A 27,438-nucleotide genomic window follows, 5' to 3' on the forward strand; every position below is an offset into this window, starting at 1 on the left:
GTGTTGGTTTCCTTCCAGTTGATGCGTGGATGGATGTGTAGCCAGCATAGACTCCCTGTTGCCCAACTAGATGATCTTGCTGATTAATCAAACATGCGTTTTCCATATCTGGAAGCTTTGACTTTTTTCCTCCTGGGCCACAAATGTGTAAAAATGATGGACAGGAAAAAACCCACTTGTTTCACTGAAATAATCCCACAATGTGCAGCAGCAGCATGCACCAACGGATCAGAAAGCTCAGTCAAGTCCAAGCGTGGAATTTAATCACTTAGTCCCCTTCCCATGGCAGGATTGGTGGTGGCTGAAGCTCCTACCTTCACCCTAATAAAACCTGGGATGGGAAACATAGAAAAAAGTACAAAGAATAGGCCATCCAGCTTTCAAGTCTGCTTCATTACTCATTATATCATGGCTGACCAAATCAATAGCCTGACTTCTTTCCCATCCCCCATATCCTTTGATCACTTTTGCCCCAAGAGCTATATCTCACTCCTCTTTGAAAACGTACAATATTTTGGCCTCAGCTGCTTTCTGCACAGGCCTCTGGGTGAAGAAATCTCTCCTCATCTCAGTCCTAAGAAATTTATCCCATATCTTTAGACTTTAGACCATATCTCTAGTAATCCCTGGTTCTGGGTTCACAAATTTTTACTAAATACAACATGCTTTCCATCCAACTGTGGAGTGCCTGCAGTGCAGATAAAGAACTAAGATCCATTTCTATTTGGTCCAGCATTGGCCAAAGACAAGGTACCAGCAGCGTCTGCTTCAGTTAGATATTCTTATCCTTAAACTCTTCACTGTAAAAGGACTTGCCACCAGTGCCAGTGCGTTGTGAAATCACCACCCTGGTACATGAATTCAGGAATGGTTTTGTGGAATATCAAACCCTTATAACTAAATTCCTTCTCCCCATAGAATCCCTACAGCAGGAGGCGGCTAATTGGCCCACGGAGTCTGCACTGAATCTCTGAAAAGCATCTTATCCAGATTCAACCCCCTGTCCTATCCCTGTAGCTCTGCACATTGACCATGGCTAATCCACCTAACCTACACATCTTTGGACACCAAGGGGCAATTTACCATGGCCATTCTACCTAACTGGCACATCTTTGGATTGTGGGAGGAAACTGGAGCACCTGGAAGAAACCCATGGAGAGAATGTGAAATCTCCACACAGTTGGTCACTCAAGGCTGGAATCGAACCCTGATCCCTCATGTTGTGAAGCAGCAGTGCTAATCACTGTGCCAAAATGCTGTCAATGCACAGAAATTCTGCAGTTTCTGGGACCATATCAGTCCTGAGCTCGGTAATGGCACAGCCCAGGGTTTTGCATCCGGAGGTGATGTTCCATGTAAATCCAGGGCTTTTGCTGTTGGCCATGGTACTTTGAAAACCTGTTAGCTCTGACACCTGGCTCTGAAGACAGTCTTTGTGCACTGCTATCAATTGAGGCCCTTAAGTGACCAATTAATGCTTAGCAGCAGACGGGGGGCTGAGCATTTGATAAACACATCAAGCAAACTCTGGCGTGTTTTCTTGTGGCTTCACGGGGGCAAGGGGGAGGTGATGGTGTGGGTGGTGGCCGTGGTTCACTATTCAAAGACAGTTGGTGCCTAATCAAAGGACCTGCCACAGGAGGGGTGGCGGTGCCTTCTATGAGCCACCCCTGCCCTTGCTGTCGGTTTCTCCTTCCCAGCACCACTTGACTATATCTGGCTCCCCCCTCAATCCAAGGCCACAAGTTAATGTAGCAGCAGCCACCACCGCTTCCTCTGATTTGCTGGCAACTCTGGGGGAAGGACTGCTGCGTCACTCCCGGATCCTCAATTCCGTCTGGTTCACTAATGTCCTTTAGGGAAGGAAATCTGCTGTCCGTAACTGGTCTGGCCTACATATGACTCCAGAGTCACAGCAATTTGGTTGACTGTCACCTGCCCTCAAGCAACTAGGGACGGGCAATAATTGCAGGCCAGCCAGCAATGCCGTGTCCCGTGGATGAATTTTTTAAAAAAAGGCCTTCCACTGGCTGTCAGTTGGGCAGCTCTTACCTGAAAGAGGCAATGTATGACTCCCAATCCCCCCCCCCCCCCCCCCCCCCCAGCTTGCCAGCAAGACCCCTATTGCCTCCATTAAATCCAGCTCTTATTGTAAGATTTGAGCATAATCTAGACTGACTCTCCAGTGCAGTACTGAGGGAGTGTTGCACTGTCAGAGGTGCTGTCTTTCAAACACTTATTAAACTGAGACTGTGTCTTTCCTCCCATTGTGGTTTGAGACCTTGTTGTGCACAAATTTGCTGCCATGTTTCCTTGCACAACTTTGGACTGTGGATTATGCATTTTGGGGTGTCGTGAAAGTTGTTGTATTCATGCCAGTTCTTTCTTTGCTTTCTTTGTAGTTGTGATGCCTTGTAATACAGAGTTCCCTATCCACCTGGAGCCCTGTGACCTCTGGGTTTGCTCACAACATTGTCTCGGTGATCCATCTTTAATTTCTGGAGACTCCAGGGTAATCCTTGAGCAGCTGAAGAGTTCTACCAGAGAACTTGTGTGCCAGGGATGTGGAGCAGTCTCCAGCTATTGATATACAGGAGTGGCACCATTTCCCAAGGCGCCTAAACTGGAATTAAACTTGTGTGGCAACCCCTTAGTTTCTGTGAATAATGGGCCATCCTGGTTTGCTGGCCTTAATGAGTTTTGGCAGGTTTAGTCTTGGGATGAAGGAACAAAGATCTTGCATTTTTATAGCACCTTGCATCACCTCCAGATGTCCTAAAGTGCTTTACAGCCAATAATGTACTTTTAAAGCATAATCATTTTTGTATGGGAGAAAATGCACTGCAGGCTCCCAAAACCACAATGAGGTAATGACTGGATAATCTAATTAGTGATATTGGTTGAGTGATTATACATTGGCCAGGGTATCAAAGAGCTCCCCTACCTACTTTTTGAAATTGTCCTGGAATCCCATTGCATCCGCTTAGAGGGCAGGGAGGACCTCGGTTTAATGTCTTATCTGAAGCGCAACATCTCCGACAGTGCACTGTAGTGCCTAGATTGATGTATTCCAGTCTATGGAGAAGGGCTGAAACCCATGAATTCAAGTAACATTTAAACTGAGGCCTGACTTCGTATGAGTAGCTTCTCTTGGCAAGGATCTCGGCAGTGTTTTGTGACACTGCTTTGCGGTGAGTGCTATTATAGTGTGGTTCCTGTGATTGTAAGGAAATGTTACATAGAGGAATCACTAGAAAATTAATGAGTATGCTCAATGCAGCCCCTCTGCCCCAAGACACTGCCTCAGTTGTTTTTTTCAAGCTGCCACATTTGCAGTCCTAATTTGTGTGAAATAATATTTTTATCCTACAGCGTAAACAATTTCATCTATACTCCACAGAGGATTCCTGTGTGGTTAGAATGCGGGTGTGTTCCTTTCATTCTAACTTTTAAAAATAGACATTGTAAGATCAGTTTGAGCTTATACTACATCAGCCTCCTGTCTATATAAAAAAAATTTCATCAATCTACAATCAATGCAAACCCAACAAAGGAAATATTAGCAGTGGTGATTAAAAGTCTGGTCAGTGTGGACCTTACAGAGAAGAGGGGGAAAGGTTTAGGGAGGGAATTCCAGAGCCTAGATCTTAGTGGGGCATATACAAGGGACAAGAGTTGGAGGACTACCAATTTGCATGAGGTTGTGGAGGTTACAGAGAAAGGGAGAGGGGAATGTGAGAACTTTAACCTCGTTGCTGGTCAGATTTGTGGGAGATTTTTGATAACACATGGGCTGCTACGTTACAACACTGATGCTATTGGGCGGCACAGTGGTTAGCATTGCTGCTTCAGAGTGCCAGGGACTCGGGTTCGATTCCTGGTTTGGGGATCACTGAGTGGAGTCTGCATGTTCTCCCTGTATCTGCATGGGTTTCTGTTCGGTATTCTGGTTTCCTTCCACAGTCCAAAAGACATGCTGGTTAGGTGGATTGACCATGGTAAATTCTGTGTACCCGAACAGGTGACTAGGGAATTTTCACAGTAACTTCATTGAATTGTTAATGTAAACCTATTTGTGACACCAGTAAATAAGTTGTTTAAAAAAACTTAACACTTTATCTACTTTATTGAGTGTAATCGTGATGATGCCGTAGAAATGCAAGACAGACTTTTTGTTTCTTTCAAGGGACTATCTAAAATTCTGGGCCTTTTTAGTCCCATTGCTGAATTGGACTTTACCCCTACTCTTTCACAGTGTGTCTTATCAGTCAGTGAATTCCTGGCCAAGCATTGGTGCTGGGAAGGGAGTGAAAGAGGCCTGTGGCCAGGGGGGAGCTTGTAAATTGATTTTGTTTCTAAATCCATTGAAAGGGACAGCTGCCAAGTGTGATACAGCAACTAGGGACAGCAGTAATTAAGGCAGTTGCAACAATGATGTTTGCACCCCACAGTTCTGACTGTGCGTCACAATGCTTGACCAACTGAACCCAGTCCAGGTGGTGATCAATGCTAACACTTGACATTCTCATTTATTGTAATGTAAGGAAGTGTCACTGATTCCCCAGTTAGCCCCCCCACCCCCCACAACCTCTATGGCATACAATGTCTTCCTGTATTCACATCTGTTTCTGCTGGTGTTTGCTGTGCAGGTGCTAGCCAACCTGTGTTCCCTCACTGGCTTTTTGCATCAAGTGCAGTTGCGGTTATAATGTAGGAAACATGGCAGCCAATTTGTGCACAGCAAAATCCCACAAATACAAATCTCTAAAGCGAGACTTGAACCTGTTGACAGGTGAGTGTGACCACTGGGGATGTTTTAGATTCTGGGAAATCACCCTGTCATGCAGCAGTGATCTCAGTAGTATTTCAGTAAAGTGTTAACTCTGCCTGTGAATATTTAATAACGTGTTCACTTAGTGTGGAAAAACGCCCACGTGCACTCTGTCCAGAGTATATTTTCAGCTGTCAAATACTTGAATACTGAGTTTTATTGTGCTTGTGTCATGGGGGACAGTAGTGTCTTTGCACCAGCTCTCCATGTTTATACTAAAACTCAATGTCAGTAAAACAAAGAAGAGAGTCATTGACTTCAGGAAACGTAGTGGAGAGCATCCGCTGTCTACATCAACGGTAACGAAGTGGAAATGGTCAAGAGCTTCAAGTTACTAGGTATGCATATCACCAACAACCTGTCCTGGCCTATAGTTAAGAAAGCCCATCAAAGCCTCTACTTTCTCAGGAGGCAAAGAAAATTTGGCATGTCCGATATGACTCTCCAATTTTTTTTACAGATACATCATAGAAAGCATCTTTTCAGGATGTATCACAGCTTGGTATGGCTCCTGCTCTGACCAAGACTGCAAGAAACTACAAAGTTGTGAACATAGCCTAGTTTATCACACAAACCAGCCTCTTCTATCTGGAAAAAATACAAAAGTCTGAGGTCACATACCAACCCACTCAAGAAGAGCTTCTTCCCTACTGCCATCAGACTTTTGAATGGACCTATCGTGTATTAAACTGACCTTTCTCTTCACCCTATCTGTACCTGACTGCAACACTATTCTGCACCTTCTCATTTCCTTCTCCCCAATGTACTTTATGAACGGTATGTACTGTCTGTACAGTGCAAGAAACAATACTTTTCACTGTATCCCCATGCATGTGACAAATCAAATAAAACTGACCCTTTTTCTGAAGTAGCAGGACCCATGAGCCAATAAGAAACTGGATCTTGGATTCTGTTGCAAATTGAAAAAAACTGGGATATGGGCTGCTGGTACATGCCTGTGACTGAGCTATTGATGGGAACAGTTTGAGAGAACAATTAAGATCATACATGAGGTAGAATTATTTACTCCTTTCCTTTTGCACCCCAAAAGGAAAGGACGGGCAAAAGGAAATGCCATAATTCATGATATTTTTGCCCCTAATCATTTTCAGGGTATGGGTGTTGCTGGTAAGGCTGACATTTATTGGCCATTCCTGGTTGTCCCAAACAAAACAACAAACGGGATTAGTCTAACTTGGCCAATTGCTGCCCAAGACAATCTCACGAAGGAAGGAGTCATAAACAGTGCCAACAAGTAGCATCCGCTCACTTATGTTTGGTTGGGTAGAGCAGAATCACTGGTTCTAGATGTCATCACTATATAGATCCAGACATGGAATTGAATGCTAAGAGAGGATGGGAGTAGCTGTCCTTAACATCAAGGCGGAACGTGACTGAATGAGGAACCCTAGAAAAACTGAAAGGAAAGTTTTTCCTGGTGACTGAAGTTGTGTGTAACCTAATGGAAAATAGTTGCAGCTGTCAGGCAAATCCTTAGCTCCCAGGGTACCACTGCAGGCACTCAGACAAACAAAACTTTAGCTTCCAACCACCTTCAGTTGTTCCATCAATGATCTTCCCTTTGTTATAAGATCAGGAGTGGATACTTTGACTCTAGCGTTTAGCTTCAGTTGGCCAGAGTCTCTGCTCCTTAAGTGCTGCTGATGCTCAAGTTATTCGGCAGGTTTGGCAGCAATGTTGACGTCTGGGCTCCATCAGCATTTGCAGATGCAAGCAGGCTGGGGAGAGTAGAGAAGCAAAGAGCAAAATGGGAGGCTCGTGATGTGGTGAAGATGGGAGACATTGAACAGTAATACAGATGATATGCAAAAAATAAAAATGGGACAAGCTTTAAATAAAGCTGCAGGAAAACATCGGTAATCAATGTACTTTAAAAAAGTCAGGGATGGTCATCTGTCAGATTGGAACAAAGAATATGCCATATATCTCGAAGAGGCAATGTACCTAGGACTTGTATGGATTCCCGTAGCGACGTCTCTTTATTTGATAGAGTCAGTGATATGAAAAGCTCTTAATGTGGAAACAGGTTCTGCTGGTGGAAAGGGAGTAATTGGGTTTCCATTAAAGGAGAAAGTCCTCAAACTCGATGAGGGATGGAGATGCAGTTAGGCATCAAGATGATTTGGGCCAGTAAATTGGAAACAGTTGCAGAAAGTATCGGAGAAGACAGATGTAGAAGGGAAGACAAGTGAACAAGGGAGAAAAATTAGGAAAAGATCAGTTGTGTGGGTCAAGAATGGGCAGAAATGCTGAGTCTACCACTGAAGTCCTGTTTGTGGATTTTGAGTAGGAGATAGATGGGGCCTGAGCACAGTTTGGGAGACTGAAGTTATTGGTTATGGAGGGAAGATGTCCAGGGAGATGAGGTCAGTGACGTACACTTAGCTTCTGGACTCGAGTGCAACTGTGTTTTTTGTTGGCAGCTGTTGGTGTTTCTGCTTTTCACATTTAAACACTGCTAGGCTCATCTTTTGTTCCTTGTCCCATTATCATCTCTTTATGGTTCACACCATCCATCTATTTTGTCGTTTAATCTCTCCTCCCTTTCACACTTGCCTTTTTGTTCTCCAACGCCCCCTCTGCCCCCCCCGCCCCGCCTCACTTCTCCTGCTTTGCTTAAAACTGTTTCATCACAAAGTACTCCAAGTCCTGACGCAAGGTCATTGACCTGAAACATTAACTCTAACTCTCCGTCTGTCTGAACAGATTCTGCTGAGTATTTCCAGCATATTCGCTTTTATTGCTGCTTTGACCACTTGACGATCCCTTCTAGAAAATGTGTATTTGTGTGGCCAAGAATAGGACTGAATGGTCAAATATCTGGGCTGAACACTTTGCACCCACCCCCAGAGTGGTCAGAAGAGTGTCCCAGTAAGTAAGTAATGGCACGTTCAAGGGACAAAAGAGTGGAAAACGTGGCGAGAAGTAAAACCTTCTGAAATGAAGAAGCAATTGTTGGGCTCTGACAAAAAATTGTCTCTGTTCTTTTTCCACAGGTAAGAACATAAGAAATAGGAGCAGGAGTAGGCCATCTAGCCCTTCAAGCTTGCCCCGCCATTCAGTAAGATCATGGCTGCTCTGAAGTGGATCAGTTCCACTTTCCCGCTTTCTCCCCATAACTCTTAATTCCCTTGTCTGTCAAAAACCTAAGTACCCGTGACTTAAATATATTTAGCGAGGTAGCCTCCACCACTTCAACAGGCAGAGAATTCCAGAGATTCACCACCCTTTGAGTGAAGAAATTCCTCCTCAACTCTGAGCTAAACTGCCCCCCTTATCTTGAGGCTGTGCCCCTCTAGTCCTGCTATCCTTTCTAAGCGGGAAGAATCTCTCTACCTCTACCTTATCCATCCCTTTCATTATCTTATATGACAGATGCTGTCAGACCTGCTGAGATTTTCCAGCATTTCTGTTTTGTTGTTGAAGCAACTGTTTAAAATATTCTGTATAACAGCAGGTTGCAGTCAGGCAGTGCAATGAATGGAGTTGCTTTAACAACGTTAGCATGGAATACACCAATCTAGGCACTACACTGCCAGTCTCCTCAATTTTCAACACCTCTATCAAATATTCTCTCAAACTTCTTTTAAGGAAAACAAACCCTGTTTCTCTTCTCCGCAAAATCTTTCATTCCTGGAACCATTCTCTCAAATCTTTTTGGCACTCCTATTGTCTTTTCATATGCATCCTGAAGTGTGTTTAACATAATGTTGCATTTGGGGCCAAACCATGGTTATAATGCTCTTGCTTTTATACTGGCCTGCATACACGCAGCCCAGGATTCCCTGTGTCTTTTTATTTGCGCCAAGGTTTGTGCACAAATACCACTAGAATTCTACTACTGAGTCTTTGCACCCTTTGTTTTACATTGCCTCTCCTTGTTCCTCCAATATTGGGGCTCAGGTCTGGTAGCATGTGTCAAGGGAGAAGGTTAAAAATTCCTTTCAAAACTTATTTTGAGCTTTTTTCCTCCATGTGGTAAGCATTGAAATATAAATGACAGACTTCCACCTCTTGAGAGTTCTCTGACTTCAGGAATCAATGCTTTGAGCAAAGGCCAAGAGAGTTGCTTCAGGTTTAAAAAAAAAATTTCAAGCAAGAATGCACATCCTTTAATTTATAACGTTGTCTTTTATTGTCTAAACTGGAGCACTGACATGAAAAGAATCTGGATTTGGAGTGACTGAACCCAGTAGTATAATATCTAGAACAATATTGGCTCAGAGTTTATGCAGTGAATGGGAAACGGAGGTGATTACAGGGTGATAGTTAAAATTGCAAAGGGATGAGGCAGTGTAGGGAGAGTCAGACAGCTCCTAGTAATTTAGGGGTTTATAATGAGCATGGAGGAAAGATTAAATGCAAGAGATTTACGAGAGTGACAGTTTTTTTAAAACATATATGGGTTGTGGAATGTACTATCTGAGATCATGCTTGAAGCAATGATCATGTCAGCATTTTAGGAATAAGTTGGATCTCTGGTGAAAGGAAAGCGGAGGAATCAAGAGATTTGGAAATGATGAATGCATGGACTTATTAGTAGTTACTATATGCACTTAGTTAAAGTTGAAAATGTTTAGTAAACACTTGCCCGTTCAGGTTTCTTTCCTCTCCCCTTTTTGGCAACTGTATTCTGTCGTAAGCTAGGGCACGAACAGTGACATTTCTAAAACTTTGTTGAATTTTCTTTGACTTCATCTCAAGGAGGACACAATGTTCACTGGTGTAGGCAATACACTTTATTGGTGGCTGGTGATGTGCTCTAAACCTATAATGCAGTCTCAAGATATGGTCCCCAGGACTGTTACAACGAGGCTGCAGTGTTTGGAAATGCACCACTTTACACGTTTCTGCCTTGTATTTCATTTGCCACTGGCATTCTGCCAGCACTTCTATGTCCTTTTGAAGTCTATCACTAACCACCTCCTCAGTTCACAATATTTTCAGCTTTATATCATCTGCAAATTTTGAATTCATGCCCTGCACACACAAGTCTGTCATTAACATAGATCAAGACAAGCAGTCGTCCATTACTTAAATCCGTTGCTCACCAGTACATGTCAGACTTGTGATCGTTGGAACAGCGAATGGTTGTTCGTGATGATTGTTGTTAAGGGTAGGCCATATCGATATGGGTGCTTTCCAACGTGGTTTTTGAACCCACGACCTTGGGCTTAGTAATCTAAGACAATAATCTTGTAAATGTGGATGCCATTCAATCGGTGCATCTCTACCACCCTTTTTTATTCTTGGTTTATGAGCATTGCTTGCAAGGCCAGTTTGAATTTCCCATGAAGAGGTGATTTTGGACTGTCTGCTTGAAGCACTGCTGTCCATGAGTGTAGATACACCAGCAGTCCATTTTGAAGCAATTTGATATGGCTGAGTGCCTAAACTATTTCAGAGGACAGTTAAGAGTCAACCTGCATTGCTGTGGATCTGGAGATCTGTAGGTATAGTAGATTTTGACCCCTGAAGGGCATTAGTGAATCCAGATGAGTTTTTATGACAGTCACAGAATTGTATAATCACATTAATGAGACCAGCAATTTATTCCAGATTTATTAATTGAATTTAAATTCCCACAGCTGTATGTTGGGATTTGAACTCCTATCTCCTGAGCATTAGTCTGAGTCTCTGGATTGCTGGTCCAGTAGCATTGCCACTGTTCTGCAGTCCCCCAACAATTGGCCCAAACTGCTTTGTGTCAAACCTATGTGAAAAGATGATCTCTGGGAGAGGAGATCATGAAAGGATAAAACGAGCAAAAAGCCTTCCTTTATCCACCTAATAAGCTAACTAGATTGATGCAGCTCAAATAATAGCCGAAAGTACTCTGCTGAATATCTGCAGAGGAGGAGTTAACTTTTTGGTCAATGGCTTTCATTGGAAGTCCTGATAAAACACCAGCAACCTGAAACATCAACTGTTAGTACCCAGAATCGTTCAGGGCAATGCCTACCTCAAGGTTATTGAAACATCAGAGAGTAGAATGTTACTTCTGTGCAGTTTTGGTGCAATATGGGCCCAATACATGAATACAGGTGGTTGGAGGGATTTTTTTAGTCTTGTTCAAATCTTTTTCTCCACTTCTCTTAAGGTTTTGACTCATTTTGGAATATCATCCTTTGAGTTGTGGTTTCTGCCTGCAGGATTTGACCTGTTGAGGTCTGTCTGGTCCCTTGGATTTCTTTTGTTGCCCCGTGCAGTCACTGATTCATGTTTATTATGATTCCAAAAGTATTTAAAGGAAGAAACGTGAACATGTTGGCAAAAATAGGATGGGGAGGATTTAAAAAAGAGAATATGAGAGCAAACCAGCAAGAGACACAGACTGATTGTAAAAGCTTTCTAATCAGGTTTTTTTAAAAAAAGAGATTCATGTCCTAGAGGTTTACAGCATGGAAACAGCCCTTGGCCCAACTTGTCCATGCCGCCCCATTTTTTTTAAAATCACCTAAGCTAGTCCCAATTGCCTGCATCGGGCCCATATTCTTCTATACCCAAGTGAAAGTAAAAGTGGGTCTGTTAGAGGATGACACAGGCAAAATTGTAATAGGGAATGAGGGAAATGGCAGCGATACAAAACAAACTTTATTTTCATGAAAGAAGACACAAAACAAATCTGGAAATAATGGAGAATCAAGAGTCCTGTGAGAATGAGGAACTTAAATTAGTATTAGTAAAGAAATAGTTCCATTAATTTCTCCAGTTCTAAAGTTGACAAATCCCCTGGACTTAATGATCTACATCCTTTAATTTTAAGAGGTAGCTGCAGAGTTTTTAATCTTCCAGAATTCCTTTAAGATTCTAGAAGAATCCCTTATGGATTGGAAGGTAGCAAAACAGCCCTGCCAAAAGCGTGCGCGCACACATCCTAGGAAGGAGGGAAGTGAGTACATGCTACTACAGGCCAGTTAGCCTGACATTAGTGATAGGGAAAGATGCTAGATCCTATTAGTAATAGGGGATGTAGTAGCTTATTAAATGATTAGGTGGAGTCAGCACAGATTTATGAAAGGCCAGTCATGTTGAGTTTATTGTGGTTGTGATTAACAGAGTAGACGAGGAGCAGCCATTGGAAGTGGTGTCTTTGATTTAAAGAAAACATATATCGTGAAGTGTCGTACCAGCTCGTGAGATTGGGGATTGGTTTAATAAACAGAAAATAGGAGTATACGGGTCATCTTGAGGTTAGTAGCCTGTGCCTGGTGGCTTTGTACATATATATCAGTGACTTGTGAGGGAACAGAAGGTAATGTGTTGCTGATAACAAAATTAAATGGGAAAGTAAGCTATGAGGCAGACATAGAGCCCACAAATGGATGTAGACATTTTTAAATAACCCTTCATGGGGTGATAGCATCACTGGCAATGCCAGCATTTGTTGTCATTCATGTTTTGACCCTTGGTGATGAACCACCTTTTTGAGCCACTGCAGACCATGGAGTTGATGTAGGTACATATATATAGTGCTGTTAGGAAGGTCATTTCAGGATTTTGACCTAGCGAGTGAAGTTATCAACTGGGAATCCCACTTCTGGTGCCTAGGCCAACACTGGATGGTCAGTCTGGTTTTATTCTCTTTGACTTTTCTGTAACTGAGAATACCAGAGCACTTTAAGGGGCAGTTAAGAATAAACCACTTTGTGGATCTGGAGGAGATGTATGTAGTCAAGACCAGGTTGATTACCTTCCTTTTAAAGGACATTTACAACAGTAAATGGTAATTTCATGGTCTGAAACTAGCTTTTAATTCCAGTTTGATAATTAAATTTAAATTCTACAAGCTGTCACAGTGAAATTTGGATTTGTATCCCCAGAGTATTAGTTGGGGTCTCTGAACTACAAGCTGTACATTACCTCTACATCACCAAGTCGACAGGAACGTAGTGGATGGGATATAATGTGGGAGAGTGTGAAAGCAAATAAAAATAAAGCAGAAACAATTTATTAGCTTGGTTTTATTTTCCAGAGACAGGAAAATATTGGTATTCAGAGGAACTTGAGTGTCTTCATATACACATCCTAGGAAGTTAAGGTACAGGTGCAGGTACAGCAAGTAATTAGGAAGCGAAATAATGCTAGTCTTAATTACAAAAGGATTGGCATATACAAGTAAATCTTAAACCACAATTCCATAGAGTTTTAGTGAGACTTGTTTGGAGTACTGAATATAATTCTGGTGGTCTTAACCTAAAAAAAACATAACTAATGGGATTAAGGGGATAGGATGGAGGAGAGGACCTGGGTAAGATACTCTGTCAGAGAGTCAGTGCAGACTCAATGGGCTGAATGATCAACTTGTGCACTGTAGGGATTTATGAACTTGCCCTAGAGGAGGTGCAACAGTGATTGTTTCTGGAGATGAAGAGGCTAATCTATGTATTCCTGGTGTTTAGCAGATTGAGAGCTGGTCAGATTTTAAACATGTCCAAGCTCTTAAGGGATTTGAGAAGGTAGATGCTGAGAAAATATTTCAATGTGACTGTAGAACTTATAACATGGGATCATAAGTCTCTTAGTCTCAGAATAAGAGGGTCTGCCATTTAGGATTGAGATGTGGTATTTCTTCACTTAAGGATGTGGATCTTTGAATTTTTTTTACCTGGGGGTGCTAAGAATGTGCTGAAATATTGAATACATTTGTTTGGCTGCTAAGAGAATTGAGGAACATGGGGATAATGCAGGAAGGTGGAATTGAGATAGATCAGCCATGATATTATTGAGCAGGCTCTGGAGGTTCTGTTTATGTTCTTTAAGCCTTGGTAAATTTGGTACTCACTCGGTAGACTTCACATGATCTTGTTCTTGCTTGGCTGTCCATAGTGATCAGTGGCATGTACCTTATCTGAAGTCTCCTTTCTTTACCCAGAGCTCATTCGGAAGAAGCAGGGTGGATTATAGGCTGAAGTACGTTCCACCTGAAGGCTTTGCTCAGAAATGTCTTGAATAGAAATAATTGCAAAAATATCTGGATTTATTCTGACAGATTTTGGTCACTTTGTAGTTTGAAGGAATGTTTCAATTCCTTTTAGTTCTGTTCAGACTTTTTAAAAAAAAAATCACCCTTTCTCTTTCTGGTGCTGGACTATATATCCAAGATATATATCCAACGCTGGCATATCCACATCATGACCATATATCCAATGCATTTTAAGCAGCATTTGATTAAACCATTCAGCCGTCTATCCTGTGACACAACCAAATTTGATCTAGGGGGTATCAATGTGTATCCCTCTTCCCTGACTCCATCACCTCCCGAGTAATATCAAAAGAAAACAATATGGTAGAGGTACGGCACTCCCAAGTAATGCTGCCTTGGCGCAGACGGCTGGCTGAGTTCTGCTACTAAATGCACATATAATGAGGGAATGAATACAATCAGTATGCGAAGCTCCAGATATCTTTGTATATAAAAGAAAGCTTTCTGATGCATGCCACAAGCTCCAATTCTGATGCTTCAGGCTTGCTTTCTAATACAGAAACATTAACACACCTTCATTGTCACGCACATTATGGATGGCACAGAGAGACAGCCTTTGTTGGGGAGAATGTTGATGTGGTGGCTGCTGCGCAAAGTCTTTCAAAAGCTTACCTACAAGATATCTTGTATGCATTTAAATTTAGCCTCCTTTTACTCATGCTTTCCTGGCCCTGTCCCCAAGATGGTACTGATCACCTTGGCTCGGGCTCCACAATTTGAGTACTTTGTGACATCAGACTTTTATAGACAGCTTTCATGCAATGGTAAAATGCTCCAAAAACTGATACTGAGCCACAACCAAAGATGTTATGATTGTTGGTCTCATCCATGATGGCAATACTTTGGAGAGGGTCCAGAGGAGATTTACTAGAATGATGTGTGGGAATACTAGATAAGCTGTATTTATTAGAAAAGGTTAAGGGAAGTATTGACAGAGGTGTTGAAAATAATGAAGGGTTTGGATGGAGTAAATAAGCAGAAACTGTTTTTGATAGCATTAAGATTGGGGACAGAAGACAGATTTAAGGGAAGTGATAAAAGCCTGAGGAAAAGGAAATTATGCAGCGAGCTGTTACAACCTGCAATACGGTGCATGAAAGGTAGTGAAAGCAGATTCAGTAACTTTCAGATAGAAATTGGATTAATATTTGAAGTGGAGAAATTTACTGGTGTATAAGGAAAGGGCAAGGAATTGGGACTGATGGGTACAACTCAGCAAAAGATAGCACAGGCCCAATGAGTCCAGTGATCGCAGAATTCCTATTGTGCAGAAGGAGGCCATTCAGCCCATTGAGTCTGCACCAACTACAATCCCACCCAGGCCCTATTCCTGTAATCTCTCTTATTTACCCTGCCATGGCAATCAACCTAACCCGCACATCCTTGGATGTGGGAGGAAACCAGAGCACCTGAAGGAAATCCACGTAGACACAGGGAGAACGTGCAAACTTCACACAGACAGTGACCCAAGGCCAGAATTGAACCCAGGTCCCTGATGCTGTGAGTTAGCAGTGCTAGCCACTGTGCTGCCCTATTCCTAAGCTGATCTACTACTTTGCTGTTTCATTCTCTGGTTTGTGTTCAGAGCTATGTTTTTCAGGTTTGAAAGAGGGGAGAGATTTAGGGAGATAGCTCTAGACTGGTGACCTAGATGATTGAAGGCAAATTTGCATGTGCGTGAGTACAAGGGATGCGCAAGAGTATAGTGTTGAGGGCGAATTAGAGTTCTTGGATGGTAGCAGGATCTGGGAGTGGACTTTGCGCTGGATCTCAGCACAGCTGGCGGGAAAACGCACATGTCATTGGGATGTTGTTTCATGAGTGTTGCACTTGTTCAATAGCCAGAGAGACTTCTGTGTGTTGCCCAAGCATATTCCTCGGTATCGTGTACGTATTTCAGGACGTTTTTCCTGTTTGATGCAGAAACTGTGCACACGAGTCACCAGTAAAGTGAGGCAACGTTAACATTGCAGCATCATGAATCACTGATGTTTTTGAGGGGGTGGAGGGGGGCTGGTGCAAGATTGTGGCCTTCACATTTCAAAGACTGCTTTATATTTGTTTTTGAGACATTCACTCAGTCTCAGATTCCTGGTGACGCCAGGAAAATCTGAGGGCTGGGTAGCTCTACTTGTGGGAGGAGTGCTCGGGACTGCATTTACAGGCAGCTCCAAGGAGGATAAATGTCTCTGAAAATCAGTACATCGAGGCAGTAACTTCTGATCTCGCAGCTATGAATAAATTCAAAGAAACTCTTGCCACACCCAACCCTAGCAGAAGCAGTAGTGTTGGTTAAAAGAAACCTTTTTAAAGTAAACTCCTGCTACACGGTTTGTCGAATAACTCTGTGCAGTTACTGGTTTAAGAATTTTAAAAACATTAAAATCGAGACTGGAGTTGGGCGCGAACTATGTTCTCATGATCTATTTTTGTTCCTTGTTTTGTTTTGCCTTGTTGGCTGCGGACTAAAGAAGGTGGATGAGTGGGGGGAAGGGAAAGCCACTGGACAGCAAATTGCAGCTACTTCTAATGTCACCCGCCCCAATACCCACAGTTTAGGAAAGTTTTTTTTTCCCCAGCAATATGAATTGTGTTGTACAGAATGAGACAATTGCTCTAGATACCCCTATATCTTTCATTTGAAAAGCCTCCTTTTCTGAAAGACACAATTTCCTTGGGTTTGCAGCAAATTTGTTTTTTTTCAGAAATCAGAGCTTTGTTTGGTTACCATAGAAACAGGATGTTGAGGAATTGACTCTTTTCCACAGAGGGAAGGGGTCAGAAAGGTTTTTTTGCCATTCTTTGTTCAGTTGCACAAGGGCCTTTTCTCTGGCCGTGGACGATCAGAGGGGCTGCAGTGTCAACCCCTCTCTTCAATTGAATGTAAATTACCTCCATTCAGTGGTTTCAAATAACCTGTTTTGAGGGTGGGGGTGCGACACACAAACAGAGCTACAGCTCTGCTGAGTTCCAGCACACAGGACTTGGAGCTGCAGAGGATGATGTACACTCTGAGCTACTGAGAACGAGACAAAGCCAGCTCCCCAGACACAAGTGACACATGTCACACCCCACCCAAGGTCAGAACATCGCAAGAGCATCTGGTAATTTTTTTTGAAAAAAGTGTGGATGCTGAGATCAGTCTGTATGTTTTCATTCCTTTCTCTTTCTGATCCAGACTGAATCTTGCTGTTCATCTGTCCATCTTGGTCACATTAAATCTTTTTACCAGCACTTGGACTTCGCTCTTACTCATCCCTTACCAGCCTTGTCCCCTCATTTTGCTTACCACTGCACTTATCATTCTGTCTCTCATGCTTGCGTTCCCACTCTTAATGCCCCCTTCTTCCCCACCACTTCTTCCACTTTGTGGGATATGGAGGGAGTGGTGAGTTGGTGCTCAGTGTGGGACATGGGGGTCAGGTGGGGTTGGTGGAATTGAAGTGCATTTCTGTTTCTGACTTGGGGAGTGTTTGATGCCCACCATAAATGGCTACTTGTAATTGTTTAAAACCTTTGAGGTTAAAGTTAAGTTAGTTTATTTATTAGGGTCGCAAGTAGGCTTATGTTAACACTGCAATGAAGTTACTGTGAATATCCCCTAGTTGCCAGTATCCGGTGTCTGGTCAGGTACACTGAGGGAGAATTTAGCATGGCCAATTCATCTAACCAGCATATTGCTTGGACTGTGGGAGAAAACTGGAGCACCCGAAGGAAACCCACGCAAGACATGGGGAGAACTGTAAACTCCGCACAGATAGTGACCCAAGCATGGAATTGAACCCAGGTCCCTGGACCTGTGAGGCATCAGTGCTAACCACTGTGCCACCTGGAGCACAAACAAAAGTGCTTTAAATTGTGCTCATGGAGCAGCCAACAGTGACCTTATTCACAATTTATCCAGATTTTTACTTGAATACACTCAAAGTAGTTCCTCACTGTGGGATTGAATGTGTCATGATGTGGGTATGCTGGCGTTGGACTGGCGTAAACACAGTAAAAAGTCTGACAACACCAGGTTTTAGTCCAACCGATTTATTTGATAATAGACTCACAAGCTTTCGGGGTTAGCCCCTTCGTCAGGTGAACCCCGAAAAGCTTGTGAGTCTATTATCAAATAAATCGGTTGGACTAAAACCTGGTGTTGTCAGACTTTTTACTGGATTGAATGTGTGTCAGGTGAAGACAATATTAAACTTGACTGGTCATTCCCTGATCTTGTCTCTCATACTTGTGTAGAGGCATTAGCTATGATCACCTGGAAGGTTGTAATTCAGGGTCACCGTTTTCAAAAACAGCAGAGTGATGGGGCAGAGGAATAAAAAGTGACTCTTGAAATGTTGCTTCCTGTAATTTGCACTGTCAGCAAGTGGGTAACGTGATCCTTGAGCCAGTGTCATTTTGGGTGCTGTGATAAAGGTTTTTAGATTTTGGCCCAGTTCTTTGCTATAGCAGATTGTGAATTTGTGATTGTTGCATTGTTGAAATGGGGCCCTGAACAAGTGTGGATCTTGATAAAGATCAAGTGTGGGAAGCTCAAGCACATTACACAGACTTTTAATTTCCACCATTGCTGAAACACTGTCTTTGTTACTGTTGTATCCAGTAACAGGAATCCATTGTAGTCCCAGCCTGAGGAAAAGTTGAACTTGATGATGGTGTTTATAATCATATTTGTCAGTGTATAATCCAGTGTTGTGCAGACAAAAACAACAGGGGTGTGTCCCTTTGTTTGTAGGCTGCTGCACGCCAGCAAAAGTTTTAACTGAGTTGGGGTTTTTTGTGAAGTAAACTAATGGGCGTGCAGATATTTCAAAATATGTCTTAATATGTACAAAATGTAATTGCTGCTGAACCTTTCAAAACTGCATAATACTAGGGTGAAGCAGTGCTGTTCGGCTTGTTTGTACTTCACATTGTGGCGTTCTGGTGCCAACTTGGCTTATTTTGCTTGCTAAATCCAGCTCCTGTATTCTGGTTTCAGTAATTAACCAACGGCAATTGGATTGAATGCACTAGTCAGCTAGATCTGAGTCAAATGTTCAATATCAGAGCACCCCAAATGGGGCTTGGTGAGCTTGGAAAAGGTTGTGGTGATGGTTGTTTGACATCTGTTTTCAGAACAGCGCCAATTTGATTGTGGTGCTTATGAAGCAAACCAATTCTAGGAATACTTGTACTTGCCTCTAAATGGAAACCTTTTTGCCTTTGTTTGATAAAGGCAGAAGGTCAACAGAGCAAAGTACCAAGTTAGTACATCATCCGCAATATAATCCTTGATACTGAGCAACTGGGTTTTCAATCTGGATGGATTTCACTCCACTGGATAATAATGTCAACCTCAAGATGAAGGGAAAACCTACTTCTGAAAGAATTGGTATTGTTTTATTTTTCAGCCTCTTATCTGGCTGATGCTTTAGTTCATTTCTGAGGAGGTGCCTGATAGTCAGATACTAAACAGCATCCTTTCTGAACCCTTAGATGGCATAAAACATCCCACTGGATTATTTGAAGAGAAGCGAGGAAGTTCTCTCTGGTGTCTTTGCTAATATTTGTTCCCGAACCAACATCACTAAAGCAAATTGCCTTTGTCTCGCTGCTGTTTGTGTGTTTCTAACACCACAACAGTGAAACACTCTATGTCCCAAGATTGTGAAAGATGCAAACTAAATCCAACTTCTTTGTTCCCTGATTTAGAAACATTGCCAGCTATTTCCTGTGTTCCAGCTATAATATGATATTTTTTTAAAAAATGCATCTTCCGTTTCCGTTCATGTTCAACTGAGGGTACGTACAATGTCCCAAAGTTTATAATGAGCCTATTGTATATTGACTGTGGCCATTGCAAAATAGGGTCATGGCAAGGGACATGCTGAGTCTCAAGTTCTCTCTGCTAACTAAGAAATCATTTAAATAAAAACTGCCTTTGTTTCTGTGTCGCTTGTTTATTTTTAATTTGTTCTGCGAACAATGACATTGTTGGCAAGGTTAGCATTTATTTCCCATCTCTACTTGCCCTCAAGGGTGGTGCTGAGCTGAACGGTCTTGGACTGCTGTAACCCATATGGTAAAGGTGTTGCATATTTAAGTCATACATACACATTGCAGCCTCAATGTGTATGCTTAAGTTGCTGACTAGGCTGTCGACCTGCTTTGTATGAGTTGCTGTTGAACTTTTTGAGTGTTATTGCAGCTGAACCCATCCAAGCAAGTAAAGATTATTCCATTATAACCCTCATTTGTGCCTTGGAGGTGAAGGAAAGAGTTTGGAAAGTCAGGAGGTAAGCCTAACATTGCAGAAAGCCCAGTCTGTAGTAGCCACAGTATTTATGCAGCTGATCTTGTTGTATGCTCTCAGCAGTTCTGAGCAAGTTACCCAAACTATGCATCTTCACGTCTTAATTTCTCTTTAAGACGGTCCTCCATCTTTGTCTTTTGACCAAACCTTTGGCCATGTGGCTGGCTATTTATTACCTTATGTAACTCAGTCAATCTTTGATTACACTCCTGCAAAGTACCTTGTCATTTTAGTATATTGAAGGCTTTGTATAAATACAAATTATTTTTGGTGGTTGTTGTAAATGGGAGTAAAGATCTAACAATGAAAACAGGTTCAAGGGACCGAATACTTCACTTTGGTTCCTCAAAGATCAGATTTGGGAGGAGTGGTGAGCTTTCCAGAGAACATATAGGACTAGAGGAGGTTGCTGGATTAGGGTGTGGCTAATTTTGTTTCATTCGTATCTAGTCAAAGTCAACATTTGATGACTTTCACATCTATGTGAATGTAAGTTGTGTTTGGGCATTTTATCAGGAGCACTGGATAACATTGCAGCTTTCAGCTGTGCTCTTACACCAAGCGTGCAGTGTTTGGTATGTAGTCTTGCACCACTGCCAACAAACTTCAAATATCTTGCTGGCCTGGCAAACCTTTCCAGGATATTTCCATTGAGAAGCTGGTGTTCTGGCTGTGATTTTTTTTCAGGCATTCTAACTCCTATCTTGCTATTGTAATTAACCAAAGAAAATGCATGTCTGGACAGAAGCCCATCTCTGCACCAATGAGTGCACATTATCAGTTTCTAACCATTCCCAAGAAGAAGCAAGTGTTTCTTTGGCAAAATACTTCTGTCCTCGCCAAATCATCCCCCGCCCCTCCAGGTTTATCTGTGAATAATTGTGTGCAGAAACTTAATGAGCGTGAGTGTTTGCAGGGGGAGGATAGGTTGTCTGATGGATTTAAATCAGTCACTGTACTTGTGTGCAGTTGCTGAAGTGTTTGAGGGAAGATCTGACCAAGTAGTGTTTTGTTTTGCTGCGGGTTGTTGTGCTCCCAGTAAGTAGAACAAATTATCCAGCAAGTCCACATAGAAGCGGTGCCTCAGCTAGAAAAATCTGACAATGCTGCCCTAGGTTTCTCCAAGATTTCTCTCTCGCAATGACCTGTGGCAGGAGGATATGAATTGTACAAGGAGGTAAATAGCACATAGACTGATTACTGGGATTGTTTTTGTAAAATCTTTCTGTCAACTTGGCTGATTTGATAACATTCTCATTTAGAATCAGGATATTGTGTGCTCATGTTCCACTGCAGACTTGAGTGGTTATGAAATGCTTCAGGTTTTAGAGTGCTAAAGTTTTTTTTTGCTCATTCCTATCCATGGATATGACAGTTCTCTGGTATCTTGGCCCCATTTTCAATTCTTGATCATTGTTGAATTTTCTAAACTTACTTGACCGTTGTCATTGGTAGCATTCAGGATCAGAAATTGTGAAGTCCCAACTGTTAACCTGAGCTCCAGAATAGCTAAGTCAGTGCAGGTCAAAACTTCCTGATCCGAGTGGCTTAATACCACACTGGGTGGTGGCTTTTCCTAGAGTGGGGCATTACATTGGAATATATTCCCAACCTCACCAGCGATGAACTGGGGATCTGCACCAGGGTGAATTCAGTGACAGACATTAGGCTTGACACAAGCACTGTATTTCATTCTGTCCTCCATCTCCTCACCTACAAAGGGCATCACTACTCTGTTCCTAGCTTATTGGCAACGAACAGCAGTAAAACCCTGACTGGCCTGGGTTTGTGCTCCTAACCATGTCAGCTGTGGGCTGGATTATTCTAGAATTTTACAGCCTAGTCAAAAGGCCATTGGGCCCATCGTGCCCACTCCACTTGTTCTTTCTATCTATCCCTGCAAATTTTTACCTTTCAAGCATGTAACCAGATTGTTTAGTTCCAAAGAAATGTCATACTGGACATGATCAAATTCTGTTTCTCTTTGCACAGATGTTACTAGACTTATTGAGTTTTTCTAATTTCAGATTTCCAGCATCCACAGTATTTTGCTTTTATATATCCAGTTTGGACTTGAAAGTGAATATTTCTACTGTTGAAGAACCTTTTTGGAGAGAAGTGGGTGGGATGTAGTGCGGAGGAACGTAGGCTCTTTGCTTTCACTTGGGTCAATTATGACGGCCGTGTTAAGCTTTTCCGGTGTTCGCAGAAAGATAAAATAACTTGGCTTGTGAGAATCATTGACTGCAGACTTGGGTTAACTTCAGCTTTGACTTAGTTTTAATGTGAAGTGATTTTAATAATATATTTATTTTTACTTAAGGGCAAACAGGTCCTGGGAAGACTGATTGGGTCAACATGCATTAGCTGAGATAGTTACTACAACAGAACAGGGTGAGTTATTTCTGTCCCTGCTGGGGTTTGTGCTCCTCTTGGCCTGTTCCTCAGCAGCTGTTTGGGGCCCAGTTGTCTGGGGCCGGCATTCACTGCCTCCTAGCCACAGATGTAAATCAGTCTTGAGAAAGTTCAGAGAATATAGTTCTTGCGAGTAGGATCAAGCCTCCAGTTTCTGACTGAGTTCACCAAGTTATTTAAATAAATGTTTTTGAGGCCACTGGAGTGATGTGGTTTACTGAACTCTTCCTGACGCTGTTGCATTAATATAAAGAGCATGTCTGTATAACATTGCTTCTAGAAATCTCATGTATCCAATCTCCCCACCCTGCAGCCTGAATGTTTGGACTGGTATGTGTGTGTGGGTAGGTGAGTTAATCCTCTATTCTCTCCTTGCCGAGGTATCAGGAATCGCTCAGTGAGTAGCAGTTTTGAGTCAGACATTTGTGCTTTCTGGTGCAATTCCAAAGGTTTGGGCATATAATCTATGGTGGCCCCATATCTAGATGGACATTATTACTTATTCCTTCTTGATGTGGGTGTTGCCTAACTCCCTTTGACAAGATGATGCTAAGCTGCCTTCCTGAATCCATATGGTGTAATTACACCTCCACAGTGCTGTTAGGAAGGAAGTTCCAGGACTTTTACCCAGTGACAGTGAATGAAAGGCCTGGAGGGGTGGTGTTTTCATGTTTCTGCTGCCCTTTTTGCAGTGCAGAATTGAGGGTTGGAGGTGCTATGGTGGTAGCTTTCAAGTAAGTTAAACCAAGCCCCTGTCAGCCCTTGTTGGCACTATCTGAATAAGAATAGAAGGAATTTCTCCCCAGTGCCCTGGCCAATATTCATCTGTCAATCAATGTCTCAAAAACAACTAAATGTATGAGGATAGGGCTTGGGTAGGATTGTGATCAGTGCAGATTCGATGGGTTGAATGGCCACCTCCTGCATTGTAGGATTCTATGATTCTCTTGACCATGCGAGGGAACCAAAACCAGACAAGTGTTTTGGGGTTTTTATCAAGCCCATACCCTTGTATAGAAATTTGGTAGTTAAGTCTAAGTCATAATCCTGAGCCGAGGGACAAAGTAACTGGTTAGATCCAAGTTAGCTTAAACTATATGGCTCGTTTGAAAGAGGTAAAGAAATTCCTGATTTGTAACTGGAAAGCAAAACATATTGCATTGCAAATATTTGTGTGGGGCCCACTCAGCATTTTTTGGAATGTTAAAATGCTGATGTTGAATGCATTGGGTGGGAGGCCTCCAGGCACTGAGATATGGTGCCTATTTAATGATAGAAAAAGCACTTTGAACACCCATCTGTCTTGTTTCACATGTTATGATGGGATATTTTTAATGAAATTCTTCTTGTGTTGCGTGTGAGGGTTTGGATTTTTGGAGTAGAAATTGCTTAAGATGCTATTCCTGCCCGAAGGTCACATTACCAGCGTGCCAGGTTTGAATGTGGATCATCGCTTAAATGTCTTGTGCAGTGAGATCATTGGAATTAAAGTCTTGGGTTAATTAATGACTCTGTCCTCGCTGCTCTGGAGGCTGCAACAAAAATAGTTCCAACTCACTCCTGCTCATTCTTGTGATTATTCGATCAACACTTCTGAAACTCTTGCACTCAATTTTGATGCAGTATCACTGGTTTTTGGAGTGGATTGGTACAGAAGGGGAGATAACTTTGTACATGATTATCGTTGGGTCCAGGTAGTTTGGAGAGAGGTTTGTGTTCTGTTTGTGGGTCTGGTGTAATTCTCCTAGGTAGATTTTGTGTGTGGTGGTGGTGGCGGCAGCGGCGGTCGTCTGCAGGATGGGTTTTGGTTGGGGCTGGTTTGATCATTCGGCTCGGTGTAATGTTTGAGAGCAGTTTTGGGTAGGCAAGTGTGCATATTACTAGTGTGGTGCCTTTTAAGGGACAGATTTTCTTACTTATTCATAGGCTGTGGACGTTGTGTTGCTGTCCATCCTAATTGCCATCCAAGGTTGTGGTGAGCTGCCTCCCTGAATCGCTGCAGCCTGTGAGCTTTATGGATTTGCACTGTTATTTCACAGTGCAGTTAATAATCAACCACACTGGAGCCACATATAGACCAGACTCGGTAAAGAGGAATTCTTTCTCCTTTTAAAGGACATTAGTGAGTCAGATGGGATTTTAATCTAATCTGGTAGTTTCATGATCACCATTGTGAGACCTAGATTAAACTAGGTTTGTTTACGTAAATGCCCCAACTGCTGTGGTGAGATTTGAACATATGTTATTTGTTCAGACCTTGGGATCACTAGACTAAGACCACAGACATGGTGCTACTGAACCCAGTTTCATAGCTCACTGTTTTGTGAAGTGTTTTTTTGCCAAGTGTTGATACATCTGAATTTGTTTGTCTGAGCGGCCCAGACTTTTTTTTCCTGTGTGAAATATAGTTTGGCAGGAGCATCAGTTTTTCCACAATAGCTTGGTGAGTTAGGTGGTATGCAAATGGCCTATGGAGCAGGCTGGAAGAGCCAAATGATCCACTCTTGCACTGAATGAAACTTGGGACTTACCTCTTACAACATTCTCTAACAACCTGTAACTTGTAACCAGAAATCCCTAACTCCAGGTTGGTGACCTTTAAATTAGGGACCTTGCCTAGGAGTAACATCTAAATTGTCTATGATGTAAGGTAATATTTCTGGCAGAATATACAGCCCAAGTTCTTGCTAGGATTTTCTAATGAGCTGTAAACAAAAAACAGAAAATGCTGGATAATCTCAGCAGGTCTGAGCTCTGACAAAGGGGCACCCAGACTCAAAACGTCAACTCTGTTTTCTCTCCAGCATCTGCAGTGATTTGCAGTTTATCCTGAGTGTAAAATTTTTTATACTGTGAAGTTTAGTCGGACACTAGTACAATTCCAGATTCTGCCTGCCATATCTTGGGTCATGAGTGTTTTGAACTGTATAACTAGACTGTCTATCATTGCAAAATGTTTAAATGGATGAATTCAATACTGCAGAAGCATATTGCACAACAACCCAAACATTTCACCCTCCCAAGATCTCTCCACTGCTCCGATTCTAGCTTCCTGCAGACTTCCGATTTTGATCACTCCGCTATTGGTAGTTGTGTCTTTAGGCATTTTACCTTTGTGAAAGGTGCAATGTAAATGCAAGTTTAACCATGTTAGTCACAGTGCAGTTTTAAAAGAGAAAAATCCCATTTTCTGGGCATCCAAAGGCAAGGTGTGCCCAGTGATTAACCCAGCATTTTAAGGCATGTGATTAAACTGTCATCTGGGAGATTTTAATCCTTAGACTGGCAAGGTATTGGTGTTACCCCAAGTCCTCATTGCTCCTGCTCTGTTTTGCTTAGTATTAGGCTCTAGTTTTCTCTGACAGAAGCGATGCATCAAAGCATGACTTGTAAATTGAAGAGTTGCTTTTAATTTTGTTCTATTAAATGCTCTTTCTCAAGGTCAAACAAGCCCAGCCTTCAGTCTGTTAGAAAGCACCCTTTTGTGTGACTACTTTACTCAGCATCTAATCGATTCTAAGGTTTTTAATTCTTCTTGATGAGGTGTTGAGTTTTAAACGGCAAGGACTCTGCATTTGTCACCCACCAACTGCGATGTGAAATACATTTGGCTCATATTTAGCATCCTTTTTGTACCCCCTGCATCCCCATCCTCTCGTTTCCATGCTTCGTAGTTATCTAAGTGATCCTGTGGGAGATATGAACTGTGCTTTTGAGAGGTGTTGAGCCCAGTTTGGTGGTGGCTCACATTTAAGAATCCTGACCGCTTAGCAGCTGATGCTTTGTTCAGACCCTTATGTCTAAGTAAACTTGAAATGATTCCCTTTTGTGTCCCTCGAGGCCCTTGCATTAAACAGGGAAGCAGCCAGACGTAAACTGGTGTGCTGAGGTGCGGCTTTTCCCAAGCTCCTAGCATAGTGGGTTTGAATGATTTGATGTGAGAGTGCGCTTGTTGTGTCAGTGCAGTTGATGCTGCGGTGTGAATCAAAGGTGATCAGACTGGCAGCTCAGTCCTGTATTGTCTGTTTCTTACTGTCAGTATTTCTATTCGTCAGACAATCATGTTAAAGGCTTGCTCCTAATCCTGAGATTAACCCTTTGATGCTCAAGCCCCACTGCAAAGATTGGAGCATTATAATCTCAGTTGACACTTGAATGCATTGTTGAAGGAGTGCTGCACTATCAAAGGTAGCATCTTTTGGATTAGGCTTTAAACAAAGGCCCCTTTTCTTTCTGCAATGAACGTAAACGATCCTTCTGTAATCCTCTAAAGAAAAGCAGAATATGTCTCCCCAATGCTTTGGCCAACTAGCGTCACATTGCCGTGAGGAGATCTTGTGCTCAATTTAGCCACCGTGATTCTTGCATTACAAGACTGTACTTTAAACTTGACTGCACTAAAGTCTCACTAACTAAAGCGCTTGGCCATCCTGAAATCATGAAAGGCGAAATGCCAATGAATGCATGTCTTTTCCTCATCTTATGCCTCGTGGAAACTCCCCCAGCATCTAAAGTAAACAATTTGAGCATAACCTTCCTCTTTCTCCCTTTGTCAACAACTTTCACTCCCGCCTCTTAACTGAGATGCAGTTTAAGCAGACATCGGAGGAGACTTGAAGCTGAACTTGTGCTGCCCTCATCCAAAGTTCCTAAAGGCATTTTCCAGCAGAACTTGCGGATGGCTGAAAGAAGTAAGGTGGTTCTCCTTGTGTTTGGGAAGTGTCTTAGTGCAACACTGCAAACTTCCCGAAGAGCTTTGCTGACTCTGAAGGGCAGTGGCTGTTATGTTGCTGGGTCCTAATCGGAAGTAGGAACCCTGGTCAATGTATTCTTCTGGAGCCCAGGATTATTAAGGCTAAAGGAGCTGCCTGCCAGTGTTGTGGTGAA

General features: G+C 42.4%; 1 protein-coding gene across 6 annotated transcripts in view; it reads left to right on the forward strand.

The window, feature by feature from the left end:
- The window catches only part of dag1 (dystroglycan 1), a 103,883-nt gene that overhangs the window by 24,000 nt on the left and 52,445 nt on the right, over positions 1-27,438 (forward strand). For 2 of the 6 annotated variants that reach the window (XM_080184332.1, XM_080184338.1), the window contains exons 1-2: positions 21,269-21,313; positions 22,460-22,530. The exons of 2 other annotated variants lie outside the window; for them this stretch is intronic. The gene's annotated coding sequence lies outside the window, so the exon portion shown is untranslated. Of the gene's footprint in view, positions 1-21,254; positions 21,314-22,459; positions 22,531-27,438 lie in introns of those variants that run through there. 2 more of the 6 variants (XM_080184326.1, XM_080184344.1) reach the window with 1 other exon arrangement.

This window comes from Carcharhinus amblyrhynchos, chromosome 3 (genome assembly GCF_965287045.1).
Source record: "Carcharhinus amblyrhynchos chromosome 3, sCarAmb.v2.hapA, whole genome shotgun sequence".
NCBI classification, from domain to species: Eukaryota; Metazoa; Chordata; class Chondrichthyes; order Carcharhiniformes; family Carcharhinidae; genus Carcharhinus; species Carcharhinus amblyrhynchos.